The sequence below is a fragment of the Heterocephalus glaber genome, unplaced genomic scaffold, assembly GCF_053883595.1.
Source record: "Heterocephalus glaber isolate CG9 unplaced genomic scaffold, H.glaber_assembly_v1.0 deba00001429, whole genome shotgun sequence".
NCBI lineage: Eukaryota > Metazoa > Chordata > Mammalia > Rodentia > Bathyergidae > Heterocephalus > Heterocephalus glaber.
The window spans coordinates 414111-422913 of NW_028258294.1; positions in this window are offsets into that span (position 1 = coordinate 414111).

Sequence of the window (8803 nt, forward strand, 5' to 3'; positions counted from 1 at the left end):
CAAGTTATAATTAATCACTTGTGATATATACTTTTCAAGATACATTTTACACCTCTGCCTCCTAACCAGTTGCTTTCTTAAGTCAGAGATTTATTTATATCTATCCACAGAACTGTGCACATGTCCAGCACATAATGGTCAGCAAATGCTTTACTGAGTTAAATTATACATCTAGAAGAGTATTCTTTAGAAGAATTTAAAATTTCAAATAAAGTGAAATTAAAGACAAACAAAAGAGTACAACATAGTAAGTCACAATGTGGCAGATTAGCAATGAATTTATGAATTTATGAATTTATGCAGCAGGTAGTATTATCTCTAGTTCCCAACTGACAGAACAGGTGCTCAGAGGATTTAATTTTCCCCTAAAATCACAGAGTGGACATAAGAACTTGAACTGTATCACCTTCCTTCCCTCTTATGTTTACCTTTCCCACCCCCACCCCAAGTCACTAAGCCACTCTTTCCACTCAGGTGTAAGACTTTAAATGTTCACAAGTGCTGTCAACCAGAACCAGGAACAAAGTCTTCTCCAAGACCCCACTCCCAATGGTGACCACAGTCCTCACTTCTCAAAATGCCCTGGAGAAAGCACGCAATGGGCTGCAAGTTTTGCCCCTGTCATTCAGAGGAGATACTGCTTTCCATCAGTGCTTTGGGCTCCTCCAGGCTTTTCCTGTGCTTTTGTGCAGCTGAGAAGGTGAAGCATAAGGGTATCAAAAGCTGCAAACAGTCCCTACCTCTGGAGACAGGCATTTACTAGAAGAAAGGAAGGACCAATGGCTTCCCAGAGCATTGTTCAGCCACATTAGAGAAAGGATTAAGCAGATACATTCAGCTATTCTAACAGATTTTCTTTAAGCCTTGAATACGCCTCTCACACTCACTCAGATAATCACATTAGTTTTGTCATTAAAAGATCCCTTTATAGAAAGTACCTAAACCGCTTAAACCACCCAGAGAGGTCGCATTCATTATCAAACAAACAAAAGGGACTTTTTGGTCCCACATCTCAGTTTTCCTTCATCAAAAAATTTGGGAAATTAAGGTAGAAATGACTTTGCAAATGGTCAATGGCTGAACACTTTTTTCCCTTGTCAGCTCTTCTGCATCAGAACTGGCAAGACAGAAATCTCCTTCAACATTGAGGCTAGCAAAAACATAGAAGACAGAGATGAAGATAGCAGTGCAAGGAAGGGGGGAAATAGTTATACTTGCCTGCCTCTCTGCCACAGGAAATTGCACTGGGGAGCCAAGAAAAATTAGAAAAGCACAGAATTTGGAATTAGACAACTGCCACTTACTAGATGGTTCAGCTAAACAGAGTCACTATTTCTCTTGGCTTCAGAGTCCACCTTTGTACAATGGAGACAATATCTGTCCTTCCTCCTGCTCAGAATGGTTGAGGGCTTCAGATGAGAAAAGACAGGCAGAAGAGTTCTGAGGTCTATAAAGCATGACCCAAGTATTAAAGGGGAGGTTTTCTTTCATTGTCTTTTTATAGCCCCAATAATGAGAGGAGCTATGTCTAGTTTTGTTTGTTTAAAGTAACATGATTGGTGCCTAACTACTGGTATATAATGGCTGTTTAATCATTTATTCAATGAATGATGCTTTTACTGCCCCCCCTCAACACCATCCCCAACTGCCCTGCAAACTCCCCTCACTCAGGCCCCAGTTTGAATGTTACTCTTTTCATCATCACTACGCCCTCTTGTTTCATAGCATCCTGAACGCACTACAAATTCTGAGTACAATGCATTTAATTACCTGACCTTGTGATTATCTTTCCCCATTACCTTGAATCTTTTGAAAGCCCTGGGCTTTACTTTTGAACTCTTAATTCTTATCACTGTAACTGCACAGAGTTCCTGTTAAATAAATGTTTGAATTAATGAATTACAAGAAAAACAAACATTCAAAGCCTTTGGGTTATCTGGCCCGTGGAAGAAGAAGTAACTTAAGAATCAGTCTTGAACATAAAGATTATTGAATTTTAGAGCAGGTGTCTGCACTACACATTCATTGTACTATTGTGCTACTGAGAGGGTAAAGTGTAAGGCTATTGGATGAATTGAATTAACAATCAGTTTTTCATGTCCTTTGAAGGGTAAAACTTGAAGAAAGTTCTTTAAATTGTGATGGAGAGGATTTAGGTTAGATTAGATTAACATTAACACTTTTCCAATCTGGGGCCAGATAATTCTTTGTGATGGGGGCTGTCCTATGTGTCATAGAATGTTTAACAGAGTTCCTGGTTTTCACCAGCTGTGACCACTGAAATAACTCTAGCATTGCTAAATGCCCCCTGGGGAGCAAATTGTCACTCACTAGCTGAGAACCTCTGCTTTACACCTAAAGAGCAAACTCCTACAGGAGAGAGTTTTGTGAATCAGAAAAAGGGACAAAAGAGATGGTAGAACTCAGCATAAGTTCCTTAAGACAAAGCAGATGGATATTTTCCTGGTTTATAGTGTACCTCCCATTCTAAAGGCAGGTAGATAGACCAAATGAACTAACATGATGGTACTATTAGGCCTACAGGAGATTTCTGAAACAAGAGTAATCTAGTAGCCTTTCTCTCTTTGATAGAGAAAGTTATTTTTCAAATCATCTGACTTCTCTCTCTTCAACAATCTCACTTAAGGACATTTACTGTACACTCTCGGTATCATTGCAATTAAATTATCACCATAGCACAAATTTTCAGAGATTAATAGCTCAGAGTTATTGATCAGTGTTTTTTTATAAACTCTTCTTTGGCTATCTACCTCTATATTTCAAGAGTTACAAAACAGAAAAAACACTTAAACCACTCTTGAATCCACAGAGGAAGCTTGGTGACCAATGGCAGCAACTCTGTGGAAGAAAAACTTGGCTCCTTGTCTCAACTCTTCCTCCACATGACTGAAGCTACCATCAGCCTCCTAGTTCACCTGAAAGCCAAGATGGGTAATGGAATATTCAGGTGTCCAACCTCATTTTATTGAAATTGATTCACTTGTGTTACAAAACATTATTCTTTTTTCCCTATTTATCCACTAAGGCATTTAAACTGGCCCAGAAACATTTATCTAGCAAAATTTTGGCTGAGAACACCTCTTCAGACACTGTATTAAACCAGATCATTAAAACAAACAAACAAAAGTGATGTATCTGTATATTTCTTGAGTTCATTATAGAATGTTGTTATACATTGGTGTTGCATCTTTCATCTACACTGAGGGATCATATTAGGATAAATTCAATGAAACTTAGAAATATATATAGGGAAATTGAAGATCTCATTCACTACATCACACAATCCCCTTTTCTGAGGATCCTGCAGAAAGTATCTTCCTAGGCTTCTCCAGATTGATTGATTTTTATCTTATGTAAAGTATGAAGTGTTTAATTGATTATTTTCCTTTTTGTTTTCTGCTACAAAGTTTAGAGTCAAGTTTTCTTGGCCCTCAACTTTAGAAAAATATATAATTCCAGGACAGCATTTCCTACTGGATGTTTGGCAGAGCACTAGTTCCTCAAATATGACATGAAAAAAGAGATTCAGAGAAAACAAGTGTGAGAAATTATTCTTATGGGTTCACAATGCACATGGTAAAGGTTTGAGAGATTCTGCAGTAAAGATAACTGTTTAAATTTGCTTCAACCATTTTTTTATCATGGTACCCTTTTTTATGTAACACCTACTACCATCAGGCCTTACTAGCATTCCACAGAAAGTATTTGATAAATGCTGCCTTATAGTTTGCATTTCTAGACCAATTTTACATCTCTATCCCTTTTAAATATCTTTTGTCCCACTTGCGGCATGTTTAATGTATATTTCTAGATCACCTGAAATCCCTCCAGAACTAGATGTGACAAAAATAAATGAATAATAAATAAACATATCGAGCTATATGATCTTGAGAAGGCCTAGATTTCTTGTTAAAGACATTAGCCATGTTAAACATACACACAAAGCTACATGATACTATGATCGCTTTCTGGCTCTGCTATTGTAAGGTTCAATCTTTTCATCCCCAATATTAAAGTTGGCCAAATCTATTGGAACCAGTTTCTCCTTGGCCCCTAGAATGGCTTTGTTTCTGGTCAGTGCTCTTCTCTTCCCAAATGACGTCAAACTTCCTTGACTAAGGGTACCAGGCTGACAGAGTGGGAAATGCAGCCAAAGGCACATGCAGTTGGATAAAGAGTTAATTGGGAGGTCCAAGTTCCAGAAGTCCTAAGGATGAGATCCCCTTTCCAAAATCCAGAGATACCAATGGCAGCAATCTCATGAGCACATCAGAGCTGTGAAAGGTGCTTGGCTATAGAAAGAGATTAATAGAAAGCCTTCCATCCTCAACTGTGTTCATTACACATAAATTTATTAAAGGCCTACTGTGACCTAGCTGCCAGAACTCATGCTAGATGCTGATGATTAGAAAGAACAAGACATAGTCCCTGCCTGTTGAGGGCTTAGTTTTCAAAAAAAAAAAAAAGAGGGTGAAAACCTTTTATTAGGATATGCACACTAACTGAATGGTGATCAGATACTGTGGAAAGTGCTGAAGATGAAGGGAATCTTCACATTGGTGTTTACTTTAGTTGACACAGTAGGTATGGCTCTGGTTCCGTAAGAGTATAGATAAGAAACAACTGCCCTTAGAAAACCTGGAAAATATTTCAGAGGAGGTAATCAGATTGACCTGAGTTTTAGTTTTTGGAGATCATCTCACTATGTAGTTCAGGCTGCCCTTGAACTCATTATTTAGCCCAGGCTGGCCTTGAACTCACAGCAATCCTCCTGCCTCAGCCAAGTGCTGAGATTACAGGTATGTGCCACTATGCCTGGCTAACCTATGCTTTAAAAGATGTTCAGAAGTTTGTTGTCAAAATATGTTGGAAAATTTTACTGAGAAAGGAATTTTGGACAGAGGAACAGTATTTTAGCATGTTAAATTCATTATGGTGGCAGTGCAGGGAATTAGGAAAGTACAGAGTGGCAGTTAGAATGGGAAATAAGTTCATTGATATAGAATCCAATTGAAGCCAAAGCTGCACTAGATCTCAAGTGATGGATTGGATCAATGGAGTCATGGAGTATTAAGGTGTTTGGGTATTTTTTTAAAATATAAGTATCATGATAGGGACAATACAATATCAACTCCTGAAGTATGTTTCTCAATCACTAGCTCCTTGAGTCCATGCTTTGATTACTATCTACCCCCATGACTCTGCAGCCCAGGCTGATATTCAGATTTTCCTATCCAACAGACCTACTTGACAACTAGCTCCACTAAGTTATTTTTAAAGTGCATAATAAACAGCATGACGAAAGTGAACTCATATTCTTGCTGCCAAACCTGGTCACCCTCTCATGCTCCATCTCCAATGTATATCACACCTTCTGTGTAAGTGCATAAACCAAAAATCATTACCCTTGACAACTGCCCAACTCATATCTCATTTAGAACCTATCATCAAGTCCTACTGATTTCACCAAGTAAATCTCATCCACTTCCCCTTATTCTTATCTCTGCCCCTCAGTCAAAGGTACCCTCTTTTCTCACCTGGACAGCTGCAAGAGTGGTCTCCTACATTATTTGCTTGCAACCTAGAATTCATACTCTGCTCTATAGCCAAATTGAGCCTTTAAATGAAATGTTCATGCCTGATTAAGGTCTATAAGTGGTTTCCTGTTTTTTTGTGATGATGCTTTATTATAATCTACTTAAGTGAGCATTTCCCCAGCTCAAGCCTCCAGATTCATCTATGTCACTTTCCCTGTGGTTGTCTGTTGTTCCACTGCAGTGGCCTTCTTTCAGTTCCTCATATGTGCTACATTCAGAGCTTTTGCACACACTGTTCCCTATACCCTTCTTCAAGCATAACACCCATTCATCATTTGGATCACAGCTACAATACTGCATCTCAAAAAAAGCATTGTTATTCTCTCAGACTAGCTCAAATTCCCTACTAAATGTCCTAACCTAACAGTCCCTACTCTTCATAGCACTTATAATTGTATCAGTACAATATATTACTTGACATTTCATGCTCTCTTCTACTAAAATGTAAAATCAGAACAAGTACTATGTTTACATTTTAACCATTGCATTTTCCAGATTTTACAACAATACTTTATGTTTAGCCGATGATCTGTTAAGTAAGAGTAGGAAAAGTTTCTTTCTTGATTACTATTTTGGACAGTCACAATGTGAATTTACAGATAGAGAGCAAAGCAACTATTTAATTTTACTTATCCCATAATTTTCCAAATTATGTTCAACTATGGCTCTTCCTACCATATAAATTATTGGCATTTTGTTGAACAGTTGTGCTACAAGAAACACTGTGTGATAGATACTTTGTGAATAAGTTGTTTTGATTGGTTTAGTGATTTCTGGATGTAGATAATGGGAAGGACCATCCTGCATGTGAGTGGCACCAACCAACAGGCTTGTAGCCTGGATGGAATATAACAGGAGGCTGGCTGCTGCTGAAGCTGCTACTAGTGCTTTGCTGCTTCCTGCCTACTCTCCCATGGACTGTTTCTTCTTTGCCATGCCCCTCTCCTACGCTGCTTGTCTTGAAACCAGCTGACTATGAACTGAAACCTCTACAAAATGTGAGCCAAAATAAACCTTTCCTCCTTTAACATGGATGTTGGGTATTTTGCCTCAGAAACAAGAAAAGAAACTAAGACACAGTCTCTTTAACAAATGGCACTGAGAAAAATGGCTATCCACATTCAGAAGAATGAATCTAGACCCATATCTTTTACCATGTATTAAAATCAAATTAAAATGGATCAAAGACGTAGCTATTAAAACAAATTACTAGAAGATAAAATAAGTAAAACTCTTGAACCCATAGGTATAAGCAAGAATTTTCTGAACACAACCCCAACTGCACAACAAATAACACCAAGAATCAACAAATGGGACTGTGTCAAATTAAAAACCTTCTGCACAGCAAAGGAAACAACAGAGGGAAGAGACAACCTACAGAATGGGAAAAAATTTGTCAACCATTCCTCCAACAGAGGACTAATATCTGGAATATATAAAGACCTTGAAAAAATTAGATGCCCCAAATTAAAGACCCAATCAAAAAATGGTCAATTGAAATGAATAGACACTTCTCAAAAGAAGAAACAGAAATTTCCAATAAGTACCTGAAAAAATTTTCATTTCATCACCTTTTGCCATTAGAAAAATGCAAATCAAAACAACAATGAGAATCCATTTTATTCTAGTAAGAATGGTACCATCAAGAACAACAAAATGCTAGACAGGCTGTAGAGATAAAGGAACCCTTCTACATTGTTAATAGGAATACGTCTTAGTTACTTTTCTCTCGTTGATCAGACAAAATGCCCAACAGCCAAAGTTAAAGTGGAAAAGGTTTATTTAGCTCACAGTTTGTAGAACTTTCAGTCCATAATTGGCTGGCTCCAAGGCAGGGTGGCATGGCAGACAAGCAGAAGGTAGCAAAGCAACTAGGACCTTAACAGTATCTTTCAGTCCTTTTTATGCTATCCAGACTACTTATGGCAGGTAGCACTCACACCCTTAATTCTAGTACCCTTGATCCTAGCATTGCACCATTAATCAATTCCAGCATCACACACTCTAGATCCAGCCACTTCCAAAAAAACCCCATCCATGACTGCATAAGGCTTTGGGGGGACATTAAACACAAGCCATAACAAAATTCAAATTAGTGCAACCACTATGAAAATCACTATGGAGATTCCTCAAAAAAAAAACCTAAAAATCAAAATTCCATTAGATCCAGCTATACATCTTCTGGGGTTTTTCCCAAAAGAGTTAAGAACATCATATTACAGTGATACGTGTATATCAGTGTTTATAACAACACAGTTCACAATAGTTAAATCATAGAAGCAGCCTACATGCTGATCAGCAGATGAATAGATAAAGAAAAGGTGGCATATAAATACAATGGAGTACTACTCAGCCTTTAAAATGGATAAATTTCAGTTATTTGTAGGAAAATGACCAGATCTTGAGTCCATAATGCTGAATTAAATAAATCAGACACAAAAGGTTAAATGTTGCATTGTTTCTCTTAGATGAGAAACTCAAAATATAAACAATTTTAAAAACAAAATAAAAGACAGATGATAAAAAACAGGGAAGTAGACTTTGTGGAGATATGAAGGCAATCTGAGGACTGGAGGATACAGAAGGGCAGTGAGAAAAAGGAAGAATAAAAATGATTAACACACAATATCTATATGTATCAATAGCCCAAGAGGAATGTAATTATTACATATCACAAATTATTATGTATCACAAATTATTATATATTAATAAAAAATGAGCTATTAGGGCTTGAATAACCCCTTTTCTCTGAGCTACAAACCCATCACCTACAAAATGATGGGGTGGGGCAGGACATCTGAGGTGCCTTCACCTTAATATGCTGGCCTGGACACTGGCTCCTCTGGGTAATCTCTTAACTCAATAGACCCCCTAAGGAAGGCAGATTAATAAAAACAGAAAACAAAAAACACTATAATTCTGTACATCTCTCTTTATTTGTGTGTTAAAACATAGCCCAGTAATTAGAGAGATAAATAAGCTTTTTCCCCCCAGGCTGGCCTTAAACTCCTGGGGTCAAGTGATCCTCCTGCCTCAGCCTCCAGTGTAGCTGGGACTACAGGTGTGCACCACCATACCCAGCGCTAAACTTTCAATAAGTATTGTTTGATGTTCCAATAATTTTTCAATTTAAAATGAAGTATTAATACATATACCTATTATACCTATACACATTATACCATTAT